The following is a 14,521-nucleotide window of genomic DNA, read 5'->3' on the forward strand; positions in this document are numbered from 1 at the left end:
GCCCAGAAAGGACAAGACTCTCTTAGCAATCCAACAGCCCCCCAAAAGTTATTCCTAATAATTGTGAAAAGGCACTAATGTCTAATAAAGAGATATAAAGCCTCATAAGCACTCTAACTTGAATTTTGTAGTTTATAGTTCCAAATTCTACTCCAGCAGGATTCATGAAAAGTGGCTGTGAAAAGCACACACATGTATATTTTAGTGATCCACATATGAAATTTCTAAAGGGACCTAACCTTCCTTAGACCATCTTCAGCAGCTCACAAATTAAAAAAAAATTGAAAAAAAGAAGTTATAGGTAATTAAAGTATGGTGAATTCAGATTTACCCCACTCTTTAGAGGATGGGAGCTGAAAGACAAAGTTCTCTAAAGCAAATACATTCTTTATTGATTTGTATTTTGCTGATGATTAACTTCTTGAAACACCTGACTGTTGAATAAACAGTATTTAAATCAGTGACGTGGTTTTCTTTTCACAATATTTAATGTTATGCTTCCAGCCTAACAATCTACCTTAAACTTATAGAAAATGTTAAACTGTATAAACACTTCTCTTATGCCTAATGAAACAATAACATTTTCCATAACCACTCTATAAAAATCTGAACTTTGGCAAACCAGTGAATCATTGACACCAGTGGTATTTAAGATTAAATGAAGCAAGAAAAATAATGCAAGATTTAATTTAAGACAATTTTTAAAAATGAATTAATGGTAATGAATAATTTTTGTATGGAGGGATAAAACATCCCACTGTCCACAGTGCTTATTCTTTAAAAAAAAAAATAAAATTAATTTGCAGAATTGTACCTTTGCACTTTACATAATCTCTTTCAAATTTAGTGACACTGAGATGTACAAAAAGCCCAGTCTGTCCTGCACTAGCACCTAACAAACAAACAAAGAAAAGAACAAACAAATAAAGGGAAAGAAGCAGGAAGGGAGGGTGGGGAGAGACAGCAAGAGGCAGAGAGAGAGAACTTACTTTGTGTCACTGCGACATCAGGCTGTTTCTTTCCCGTGCCCTAGGGCTTTCAGGCTTGGAGCCAGAGCAACGTCACAGCAAAAGCGCTGCCTACTCCAAGTGGAGCGCTCCACCGCATTTTTTTAAACCTTGGATTTCCTTCTTACCATGAGTGCAAAACTTTCCCACAATCACTGATACAAAAGCTTTGCAAAAGAAAGCAGGTTTCTTGTGTTGTCATTGCTTTGGCAGTCTACCTGCCAGCATGCTAGTGGTGCCAGCCTCTCCCAGGAGGAGCAACTTGTTTTCTTCACCCTTGTTTTTAACCCTGGAGTCTAAACACTAAAGTTGCTTTTAGCAGTCCTACAAAGGGGACTCCCTACCACCCACCCGCAGAGTGGCTCGGCTCACACACAAGAGCCCTGAGTGAGCAGACTCAGTTTTTCCAAGCGTCTTATCTGCAGCCTCAGTAATTTGCACTTCTCGGTGCCTTTGAGGAGGGTCAGCAGAGATACTAAGGGATGACACAGGTCCTTGAAGGGCATGAGTTGTAGATTGACATATGCCAGTTTTGTTATGGGCCCTCTGTGTCACAACCCCAAGGCAGAGGTGCAAGAGGGCTACCCTCGTGGAGATCTAAAGACAAGCAGATGCCCTCGGGAAATCACAGCCTCTTGTCAGACCCCCTGCCTATTATAAATCAGAATTATTTAACACAACCACAAGCAGTTCCTGCAGGTGCCAATAGGAGATGTGGAATGACACAGCTATCCCTCCAAGCTGACTACAGCCAGGCCAAACAAAAAGAGTGACCATATTACCCACAGCTAGCCCAGCTCTTGCATCTTAACCAACCGCAAGTAGGAAATCAGCTCACACATCTAACAGGGCACATACAGAGCACTAGCTCACCTAATTCATGTCTTATCTAGAGGGGAACTCTCCAGCGCAAGGAAAGATCCTGACCCAGAAGTCATTCCAGGCGTTATCAACAGAGTCTCAAGAAACTGGTTTTGGTCATCTGGTTGCATGTAACAGCACGGTGCTCACTTTTGCAGAAATTTGAATTACAAAATCACATCTAATTAAAGGACGTTTCTAGTGACTTCAAAAGATAGAAGAAAGAGGTTTATGACTCAAAAACTTCAGGAACCCAGGAAGGAAAAAGCATTGTCCCACCATCCCCTTTCTGTCCAGCAAAAGGTAAACTCCTGAAATACAAACTTTGACAAAGTCTGTATGAAAAGGCTTGATTAGCTTTTTCTGTGTAAAAATCCATTAAGAGATTTGCTAAAGATTAAATTAACTCAATGAAATACATGGAAATGTATTATTTAGTCATGACAGTTAAAAGAAATAATAAACTTTCTGCTAAGTCCATAAATATGCAAGTTCTCACTTTCCCCTGAAGCTTGGTAGTTAACTGCAGACAATCATTTTATCTGCCATATTCACATTTGCCATTGGATTTTGTTTGATAGAATTTCACAAACTTCACTGTGATTATTATATATTTATTGTTTTATTATGGGTCTTTATTTAAAGTTTCATTTTTTTCTATTTTGCCAGCAGGACTCTATGCTATCACCAGATACTCAGTGATCAAATCAAAACACAGCTCATTTCTACCATTTAGTAAGAATATATGCAACACCAAAAAATGTTATTTTCTATAACATTTTTAATTGTGATGTTCCTGCATTAGTCTTTAAATGCTAACCCCTTGTTTAATTGATTTAGTTTTAACACAAGGGAATAATTTACTTATTGAAACTTTCTTTCTCTTAAAAGAATTCAGAATACAGGAAATGCAATCAGACCTGTTCTTCGGATAAACTGGTCCATTCTCATACTTTTACTTAGGTGAAGAAGAGTTATCTTTGCCTAGTTCTTAATGTCTTAATTGTTTGGTTTTTTTAAAAAAGAAATGTTTAAAATGCTTAGATCCATTCACCAGAATATCACTAGAATAAATCAGTATTTGTTTCATCTGATAATTTCAAATTTACATATATTACAACCTGCATTTAGACTGCTTTTAACTATGATGATATTGCGAAGTTTGAGGAAAAACATATACGAACATTAGCAATGGGTGCCCTACTTATCATTGCTGTCAGCCTGCAACCAGGTGGAAGAACAAAATCTGTTGGAAAGGTAACTGCAAGCCCGTTGTCTGTCAGGAGAGCAGGCAGAGTTCTCAAAATGAGGCACCCAGAAAAATTCCACCAGCACTTTGATAAATGTATTTTAAAGTTGAATACAAAGAAGTTTATCTATAGAAGGCATGACACTTCTAATTGTCACGCATAGATGGTAGGATCCACTTAGAAGGCAGCATTGCTTGGATTCAGTGCAGACACTTCCAGATGAGCCACTCAATCAGTTTCTCTTTACATTCAGAGGAGGAAAAAGAAGCATTTCCAAAGGTGTATGTTGTCTAGTCTATTTTAGATACTTACTGTTAGATATGAGATGAAATGAACTCCAGATATGGCTGTGAAAGAAGGCTAGACAGCAAGATCAGCTTTTGACAAAGGAAAGTCGGGAGAGATGAATCCGACCAGAAAAGACTTCAGCGCTCCCATAAAAATAGTCTTCTGTAACTTCTGCAAACTGAGGTCCGGTGTCTGTGACAGCATTTGCCATCATGCCTGTACGTGCAACTCCGTTGTGATATGGCAGCTGCGAACGGATGAGGAAAGGGCCCTTGTTATGGAAGGGCAGTCCTGGAGAACCAAGCCACCGCTGCCGGCTCCTGGCCAGCCCACTAGCCCATGCTGGCAGAGAGCAGCCGCAGCAGCACACAGCAGTGTCTCTCCATCAGCCACGGCACGGGCTATTGTGTCAGCCACCAGCCAGACAACTGGCTGTACGCTGGCCTTCCCACCGGGAACCTGTTGTGCAAGGTCTGTGGTAGCACGAAACTCAAAAACGGGAGAGCAGGTCCCCAGCGAGGAAATGTTTGCTGTTGCTGATGAAGCGTCGCCGTTTTCTGTGTGACCCAATGCTGTCCGTTTGCGGCAGGCTGAGCGACAGCCTTCGTGTCTGGTAGCGGTAGACGCTCAGAGGTGGGTGCAAGAGCCCCCTGCAAACACCCCCAGGAACAGCTCCAGGGGAGGGAGCTGCCTCCTGAGCCTGGCCGGGCACCGCGCCACATCGCACCAGCAGCCACCTCCTCGCAGCAGTACACGGTGTCCCTGGTGTGATGCGCCCGGCTGGCTGCACTTCAACACCCTCGGTGCGTTATGAACCGCATCAAACGGGTGCAAGGTATTCTGTGGCTGAGGACAAGTAAGGACGTTCAGCGGGAGCGGGTGTACTTTGCTGTGCTCAACCGGCTCCTTTCTCCAGGAGGTTATTTTGTGCGGCAGTAACTCAAGAAGCTGCAGAAGTTTTCGGCTTGACCTCCTGCCGTGCAGAGGTAAAGCAGATGGCAGCTCCCGCTCAGGAGGCTGCCTGTTCAGAGCTGCGTCTTGTTCATCGGCGGAGGAAGCATTGTGCAAGCGGAACCCGCTTGTCATGGCTTTAGTTGCGCTCGATTGCACTGATTGAGCTTTAGTGCCAAACAGAGCCCCAGCCCAAAGCGGCACAATCCCAAGTGCCAAGCCAGCAGCCGAAAGATCACATGGCGAAGCCGTGTCAGGGCTGACGTGGATACAAGACCAAGGCTCAGGGAGCTCAGTCTGCAAGTCACATTGTGGGTTTCCTCAGGAGTAAGTAGTAGCAGAGGGAGAAGGGATGGGAATTCTGATAGATTGTTCCCTACTACTGCTGAAATGTTGAAGGACAAGATGTGAAAGAAGCGGGGGGGGAACTTAATCCTCTGCCTCAAAAAGAAAAAAGCTTTTAGAAGCATGATTTGTACCTAAGTTGTTCAGTTTTTTTCTTGACACCAATTTTTCACCTCCGGAAAGGTGCACAGAGGATTTGGGGTTGTTATGCTAAGCTATCATGTGTTCTTATTTTAGTAATTCCAGCTTCCCAAAAGAGAATTCATAAAAATGTCCCAAAGAGAATTAATAAAAGACAAAGATACAAGTGGTAAAATCATTTTGGAGTGCTCTTCTATGAGAATTTTCTCCTGTAAAACTTAATTTGGCAACTGTTCACAGGTTTTCTGCAAAATTGGTGCAATCTAACTCTGCAGTAAGGGAATTTTCTCCTCAACGATGGGGCCCCACTGAGTACTCGTATGTAAAACCTCAAATAATAATAGTAGTAGAGGAGGAGTGTTACTGATCTCTTCAAACTGTAAGACAGATATTACATGTGTGCTTATATGGGAAACAATACTATTAACGTTGGAGGAATAGACATAAAAATTCTTTCAAGTCATATCATTTCTTGGTAAGATGGGTTGCATGTGCCTTTGAATTTAGATCTAATTTGTGCTTGAATTAATTAGTCTTCTGAAAAAGAAAAGGGTATCTCAAAAAAATCAAGATTTTGTCAGTGTGAGTCCATGACTTCCAGCCTGAATCTCCAGCACATGTTGGAACAATGTTTTAACTGGAATAAAAGAACTGTTGTTTAGATAACACTCTACACTTACAAATAAAACATCACAGGATTTGGACAGCCCAAACAAACGTACTGGGGATGCTTTCAAAGCTGCAAAGGAGAAGTCTAACCACCACTGACAACCTTCCGAAGATGAGTGCCCACCTTCGATGTGGGCCATTGGAAATCACCTTTTACAAGTATGTTGCATGCAAGTTGTATTAAACATGAACCTAATAAACTGATGGGGAAATTTAGCTTCTAAACATCACAGCCCTTTTTTGCCACAGAAAGTTTGTATTAAAAGAAAGTAAGGAACTCTACAGTGGAATACAATGCAGAGGTAATCTTCAAATACGTTACTACTGATGTATTCCTCAGGTGAAGATCTCTGCTGACCTCTCCAAGCTCCAGCTCAGAGTGGGAGCTACCCGCTGCCTGTGCCAGCTCTGTCAGAGTCCAAAATGCACCCGAGCCGGAGGGCGAGGAGGAGCGAGTCTCCACGCACCAGGGAGCAGGATCACCAAGCGCGGTTGTGCCTTCATGCGCAGAGTGCCAGTGGAGAGAAACCCTCCACTTGTAAATAGTTAACTCTGGGCACTTCCAGTAATATGCCTACACAAGGAGTGCATTTGCAATCTCACCTCCCTGTGGAGTATAACCTGAAAGCACAGGAGAGATTCTCTGCTGGCAAAACCAGTGCAAATCCCCTGGATTCCAGTAAATTTGACCGAAGTCATAGGGACCTGCACCGATTTTGCCTATCAAAGTGGTTGGTCTTTAAGTGCTAGCTAACTCCTGCATTCAAAAGTACAATAATAACTTAGAGTATTGCTAAGTAATTCACAAATAGTTTCCACTCTGTCCTTGGTGGGAAACGTAGGAGGAACATCTCAATATCAATTTCTGTGTACATTAGCATGTTATAAACTTACCTTCACTTTTTTAAAATATGAAGAAACCTTAAAGTACTTTTATATGCAAGACTGTTATTACTTATGCAGCTTAAGGTGTTTTTTTTACTACTAAATAATGTTTTAAAAGTCACTAAAGAAAACTTACAGACTTTGCACTTTCACTTAAAAAGTGCTAGATGTGGGAATCTTCAAGGAAAACATTTCCTAATTTCTCCCCAGATCAGTATTTCTTCTTGCAGTTCCAAGGAGGGTTGCTTTTCCAACAGCTACGTTTTGAAATAATATTTTATGTAGAGTTTTATATTTTAATGAAATGAGGCACTAAGGATTTTTCAAGCATTAGTTGCAGTAATTGGTTTTGAGGGAGCTGGGTTTTTACATGAGGAGTAACTAAAGCAAACATATTGTGAACTGTCCCTAAAACTACTGTGCAGCATAATCTCAGGCAAACAGCCAATGGGAATTTCTTTATTCTGCTGAGCAATGTAAAGATATCTTCCTCTACAATCTATAAGAAAAGTCATAGGTAGCATCGGTGATATAGTTGTAAACATTAAACAGGCAGTATACTCACTATTTGGTGTTCCACTCCAGGCAGCATCACGGTGACCCATGTTTCCTTTTTTTCATTGTTGGCTTTGGAGGTTCTGAAAAGCAAAAATAGGAGTCCCTGAAACAAGTTTCTGACGTTCAGTTACATAGGGCCAATGCCAACACAGTTTACGAAAAATGGTTCTTCGCTTTTTGTTTTGTAAATGGCACAAATTATAGAAAAATCTCAAAGGTAAGAAATCCACACAGTATCAAAATATAGCAAGACCTTTTTCAAGGCAATAAAGCAATATGCCAGTCAAGAACCAGTTTTCAGAACAAAAGGATGTTCATTAGATGAGCATCACACAAACTTCATGCATTCTTGGGACAAATCATAAGGTGCTCAATACGTGGGGAAGGTACAGGCTTATTTTAGGGAGCTTGACACAAGTAAATATCTGAAGAATGTAAAAACATCAAAGAGAAAAAACAAATATTACATTGGATGAGAAATTCTATATTAAAAGAAAAAATGAACACCACAGGATGTCTGTGACATACTGGGAAAAGTTCCAAGGCAGTAAAATTAATAGAGTATAAAACAATCTCCAGAGAAGTAACAGAAGCCATGGCGTCTGTATTTTAAAATTAGACTTGACAAACATTCGTAAATATGTGCCAAGAAATAATCTTTTATTGGTGGTAGAGAATGTAATTTATTTACTGTACTCAATTTATAAACTCGGAAGTGCTAAACCAACGCGATTAGGACTAGAATTAGAGGCCTAAATTGTTCCCATCTGTTCCTTACTGTCACTGCCTACGTTCTCTAGCATGAGCACTTTATAGACAGGCAGTAGTTTAAATCCCCTTGGATAGCCCGGGGGTTCTCATTTGCAGCTTGCGGTGCGATCGTTATACCTGAGCCAGATGCACCAGACGCTCTTCCCCCTGCCGCGGTGGCGATGCCAGGGGTGTCAGCCCCAGCACCCTCTGCTTATGGCCCTCTCGTTATAGTGATCCCACTGGTGCTGTAAATGCAAGGGGACCGAGGCCAGCTCATCGCTGCAGGACACGCCGGCATCTGGCAAAGTGTCTAGTGAGGGACAGAGGTACGTACTTGATTACAAAATCAAAAGCAAGAAAAAGGTTGCCAGGCACATTACTATAATTTACATGATAGTCTAGGCCGATGCACAATTTCTTTCCATAGCGTTGTCTGGATTAAGGGATTCTTTTAGCACACATTGCATTTGCTAAGTGTTATGTGCAGGTATTAATCCTTGGGTGTGTCTGGCCACCTAAGGTCTGATTCCCACAGCAATTCCCATCTGCCTGCCATCCTATAGTACATAAACACTAAGGATCACTGTGCATCCTGGAGTTATCTGGATCCCTTTCCATGCAAACGGAGGCTAAACAGACCCTCTTGGTACCTCTTCTCCCTCCTGTTTCATTCTTTAAACTAAAGGCACATGCAGACTGCTCTTGGTGCGCTCTCTTCCCGTCACTTTATTTAAAGAAGATAGCCTTTAGTGAGTTTGTGATAATAAACATGCAAATGAGCATTGACAGCTCAGCTGTCATTTTGGGGCATTCAGGCCTTCTGAATTTCGCAGACTACTTCCCTGTTAGTCATCTCCGCATCTGGAAGACTGACTGAACTGCAGTCCAATATAGACTCCTCTTGGTATTAATTACATCCGCTGTGATAAGATGCATATCAGAAAAGGGGAGAGGGGGAAAGGTACCAATCATACCAGCTACACTGAATGATTGCAATAGCTCACACTTAGTATTAAAGCCACCTATATATATGGCAGAAGGGTTTTCTGTGTGATATGGATTTCTTCAGGAGTTATCAGCCTATAGTAGCAAAGCAAAACAGCTCTCCCACAGCTACCACACTCTTCATCTCTCCATTCTTTTACTGAAGTCATAATTCTTTTTTAGCAGTAGCACTGGCTGCTGCCATGGAGGGGTGTAGTAGCAAGTTCACAATGTCCATACAGAGATAAGATTTGAAGAAATCTAAGCTCTTCTCTACATACTACTACATACTCTACACTACCTTTGATAATTAATACAGGAAAAAACTGAACTGGACCTAAAGCTCTCTGATTGTGAGGAAAGTTCATAACTCTATCCAACATCTGTTTCCCAGGCCTTGTCTGACCTGAAAACATAGCAAGATAAATTAACAGAGAAAGCTGGAAACAATGAATAGTTTTGCACTTTTTATATTTGAATTTAGAAATAACTTCTCTAACACCCAGGACAGGATTTCTGAAGCCAGACTCCTACATAAAAGGAATTAAAATGGAAGGAGAAGCCCCTTACTAGACTCTGTCTGTTAAATTGTAATGCCTGAAAAATAAATGAGTGCATAAACAGTACAAGTTGTCTGTCTATGTGTCTGTGTGCATGCATACATACACCTTTGATAAGAATATTCCTGCAAGCTCCTGGTCATAAGTGGAAGTAAGTCACAAAGTAGCAGCAGCACTGTTGCAAATGCTGGTATCCTATTATTCAGATCCACCAGGAGGAGTGTTCCGAGTTAAAATGCAGTATAAGGTGGAAAACTACAGTAGGGAAAAAAAAAAAGAAAAAATAAACAAAGAAAAATAAAGCAGGGCTCATGCCCTCTTAGAAATTTTTTGAAATTCTGGAAATTTCTGCAGAAACTTAAGCTTGTTTTATATATGATTCTGTCTTTATACCAGAAAGTTTTCTTGAAATTGGTTTACTACCTACAGAAGAAAGAATCATCGTGTGCCAGACAGCATGCAGTTGCCTTCCAAAGAGCTGCCTTGAAACAATAGTAACAGCAAAGGTACAGCATGAACTGGACCACTTTGTGTTCATTAACCTCAAATGAGAAGTTTGATTTTTTCAAAGCCTGTTCTGGAACCATTTAAATGATAACATTATAAAGCTAGGCAGCCTTTATACAAACACAGGGGGTCAGGATCTTTTAAAAAGCAAAACCTTTGTAATGAACTTTTTCTTTTACACCACCATTTCCCACCTGTAACGGGCTTCCTGCCCTCCAAGCAAGGACCTTCCTCAAATACTGCCTAGGCTATAAGGATCCTCCAGCAAGCTGCCACCTATGGTCACATGCATGTCTGCCCTGAACAAATGGTGTTTGTATTCCCTAAGCACCTCTGCTGGAAACTAACAGGCTTATATCACACTTCTGGGAAGGAGCTACCAAAGGGTCTCTTCCTGAAGGGACATTAGGCATTGCGAAACCCAAGTTTCCACCTTCTAAAGAGATCTACTACTTTTTGTCCTGTGATTTAATTCTCCTGTGATTTAAGAGATCTGTGCTCTTGACTCCCCAAACAAAGCAAGAGAGGGGCAATTACCTAGTAATTTTCTACATTCTCAGAGAAAGTCCTAAACAATGAAAGTTCAAAATCCCAACCAGCATAACTGGGAACACTTTATGCCTTATTAAGAAAGGAAAAGACTAACAGCAATTCTGTAAAAAAAGCAGCCATAGCCAAGAACTTGTTGCTGGATATATCCAGTTTTTATAGCATTACCAAACTTACATAAACTAAAAAGCAATTTGGCTTTTTGCATACAAAATCCCATCCCAGGTATGCTTAGGGAGTTCCTCTCTCCACATTCACAGGTTGAATTAGCTCCTGGTACTATGAAGCTTGTTTGGATGAGAAGAGTCTGTAGGGAGGAGTTATCTGCTAAAACTCAGCTTGAGATAGAAAGGATACAGAAACAGTCTACTGTTCACTCTAGTTTAAATGACTGAAAAAGAAAGTGAACTTAAACTGCCAATAATTCTTGTCCAAAACTGTAATGCTCAGATATTCAGAAACTATACATGTTAACATACTATGTTTGTATCACAAACACAAAACCAGTATTCATATCATAAATCAGATAGTCATGGCCTCAGCCAAATTATTGTGTAATGATGCACCTTTGGTCACCACACCTCCCTTATGCCCACTAATTAAAATCACCTTGCCAGGTAACATTTTTTCCTCCCAAATGAGTAACTTCCTCTCAAAAAAAAAAAATAAAAAAAAAATCATAGTTTGAACAATATGCATAATCAGAAAATTGTAATTGTGCATCAAGAATAGGTTTTGGTTCTTGAAAGTTAGAAGCAGCAGGGAGACAATGAAGTTCATACAAGACAGAATTTTTTAGGATATGTATAAAACTGTTAATAATGACTTGTAAAATACTGAGAGACTTGGCAATAAAGTAGCTGATGAACTTAAAAGTTGATACAGAGAAAATAATGTAAACAGAAAAAAAACCCCAAAACATAGCCTGCACATGCAGAGATGTGCTTTTTACAAAGCACTGCCATTTTTCAGTAAGAGACTGAAGACTGTTGTTATTTCTTTGAAAATGATGGCTCAGCACCTGATCATGGTCAAAAAACCCCAATGGAACATCAGGGATCATTACAAAAGGCATTGAGTACAAAATGCTAGATAAATACATGTGGGCACGGTTTGCATGCCATGGCCTTTAAAATATCTCCAAGATGGTTGCACTGGTCACACTGCCAGAAAAACATGAAGTTTGTGTTTCTCAGTGTCTGGCAGTTTCTGTAGCCAGGCACCAGCACCTAGCCATCCACTTGGTAGGTTTAAGGGTCAAAATTCAACTCACGGGCACCCTTTACTGAGCTGAAACTTCAGTGACAAAGAAACATGGTTGACTGTACTGTGAAAGCCACCTGCTTGGCTCTCAGGCACTCAGAAAATAAACCTACCACACATTTTTATTAATTTGATACTGGACTTAATCAACTCAGATATTCATATGCTACTGCTTTATAAAAAACTTTACACCTACTGTTACTTCTATTGGCATTATTCCCATTTGTGGCTTGCACTACCCCCAGTGCTGATGCAAGTCTCAGTGCTTGAAACACCAGACCAGGATCAGCCCAAACTTTCAAGCACAATAAATATCATCTGAGTTCCTACTGTAACCCACAGCAACTAGCCTCTGTTCAAATGAGTGTTAGAACAGTGTCAGTTCGGGGCTCAGTCTTGAAATGTCCGACACCACCTACTAAAACAATAAACATGAATAAGGCCACTCATTTTTAAGCTAAGCACATGCTTAAATGCTTCACTGAATCAATGTCAGCATGCTTAAAACTTGGAAGGATCAAGTCTAAAGTTTGGCTTTACATTTGAAGGAATAGCTCCAAAAGTATTTTTCTAACCTCCCAACCTAATCCTAGGAATGTCTGTTGTACCAGACATGGCATATTATCAAGGTTTTATGACGATGACTTTGGAGTGACCTGTACTCTGTTTCCTGGTTTTGCTCTGGGGAAGTAACGTTCCCACCATAGGCTTATGCCAAGAAGCATCTCTACCGTGCCATCACCCAGCCAGCTCTCCAGCCAGCACCATCTAAGTTGATAAACAGTCTGAGTAGCAGGCTAATGACTTCAAAGCACCTGGTAAAGGTGACCTGTTTCACTGCTACATTCTCTAGCAGATGAACTGGAACAATTAAAAAGAATATTAATGTATCTACTAAAATGCCGAATTTAAAACTTGGAAACTTTCCTATCTGCTTCCTTCCATTTCAAAACATAGTGAGTTAGCTAGGCCTGACTCTCTGGCAGTGGTCCATTTAAATGGCACAGATTTGCCTACCTAACAAAGCCCTTTTGTTTCCTGCAGCTGTGAAACTTCGGTGCACTGTAACTTTCCAGGTATCCCAGGTTACCTTGGCACCAAACTGTGACTAAATGCCTGCAAAAGATTTTTAACTCTAGCTTTGGAGGAATATAATATCCACGAGGAAGAAGGATGGCTTTTAGTAAGTGCCCCATGGTAGCAAGAACGATGCTGAAAATCAGCTGTGTTTCAAATGTCCACAAAGCTTCTGGAGGACCTGTGGCTTAATAGAGAACTGCACTATGTTCTCCTCTCTCTGTTACAGGATGTATCATATTTGTCTTTTCTTCTGTTCCCCTTCCTCACGTTATACCTGTTCAGCTCTATCATCTCATGCAAAGGGAGGAAGGGGCTGTGACTTATCTTTTCAAAAGAATTAATTGTAAGGACCTCCTGTATTTGAAGAAACTTTAAATTCTGGAGCTGATTTCTTGCTCTGTGGAAAGAAATGGATCTTTTGTCATTGATGATCTCTGTGCCCGGCAAGGTCATGGAGCAGATCCTCCTGGTAACTATGCTAGGGCATATGGAAAATAAGGAGATGATTGGTGACAGCCAACATGGCTTCACTAAGGGCAAATCATGCCGGACAAATTTCGTGGCCTTCTACAACAGCATTACAGCATTGGTGGATAAGGGAAGAGCAAATGGGAGTGACGTACCTGGACTTGTGCAAAGCATCCCACACAAAATCCTTGTTTCTAAATTGGAGAGACATGGATTTGATGGATGGACCACTCAGTGGATAAGGAATTGGCTGGATGGTCACACTCAAAGAGTTGCGGTCAACAGCTCGATGTCCAAGTGGAGAGCAGTGATGAGACGTGTTCCTCAGGGGTCGGTTTTGGCACCAGCCCTGTTTAACATCTTTGTTGGCAACATGGACAGTGGGATTGAGCGCACCCTCAGCAAGTTTGCCAACAACACCAAGCTGTGTGGTGCAGTCAACATGTTGAAAGAAAAGGATGCCATCCAGAGGGACCTTGACATGCTGAAGAGGTGGGCCCATGTGAACCTCATGAAGTTCAACAAGGCCAAATGCAAGGTCCTGCACATGGGTCAGGGCAATCCCAAGCATAAATACAGGCTGGGGGATGAATGGATTGAGAGCAGCCCTGTGGAGAAGGACTTGGGTGTATCAGTGGATGAAAAACTGAATGTGAGCCAGCAACGTGCGCTCACAGTCCAGAAAGCCAATCGCATTCTGGGCTGCATCAAAAGAAGTGCAGCCAGCAGGTCGAGGGAGGTGATTCTCCCCCTCTACTCTGCTCTGATGAGACCCCCCCTGGAGTACTGCGTTCAGCTCTGGGGTCCCCAGTGTAGGACAGACATGGACCTGCTCGAGGGGGTCCAGAGGAGGGCCACAAAGATCATCAGAGGACTGAAACACCTCCGCTATGAGGACAGGCTGAGAGACTTGAAGTTGTTTAGCCTGGAGAAGAGAAGGCTCCAGGGAGACCTTCTAGCAGTCTTCCAGTACTTGAAGGGGGCTTACAGGAAAGATGGGGAGGGACTCTTTAACAGGGAGTGTAGTGTTAGGATGAGGGGTAATGGTTTTAAACTGAAAGAGGGTAGATTTAGATTAGATATTAGGAAGAAATTCTTTACTGTGAGGGTGGTGAGACAGCGGAACAGGTTGCCCAGAGAGGTTGTGGATGCCCCCTTGCTGGAAGTGTTCAAGGCCAGGTTGGCTGGGGCTTTGAGCAACCTGATTTAGTAGAAGGTGTCCCTGCCCATGGCAGGGGGGTTGGAACTAGGTGATCTTTAAGGTCCCTTCCAACCCAAACCATTCTATGATTCTATGATTCCACAAGGGTAGGAAGCAATTCCAAGCACATACACATACGGTGTTAATAAGACACCCTAAAGTAAAACAGAATATAATTTAACTAACTTAACTACTTTTGGG

This window comes from Buteo buteo, chromosome 19 (assembly GCF_964188355.1).
Source record: "Buteo buteo chromosome 19, bButBut1.hap1.1, whole genome shotgun sequence".
NCBI classification, from domain to species: Eukaryota; Metazoa; Chordata; class Aves; order Accipitriformes; family Accipitridae; genus Buteo; species Buteo buteo.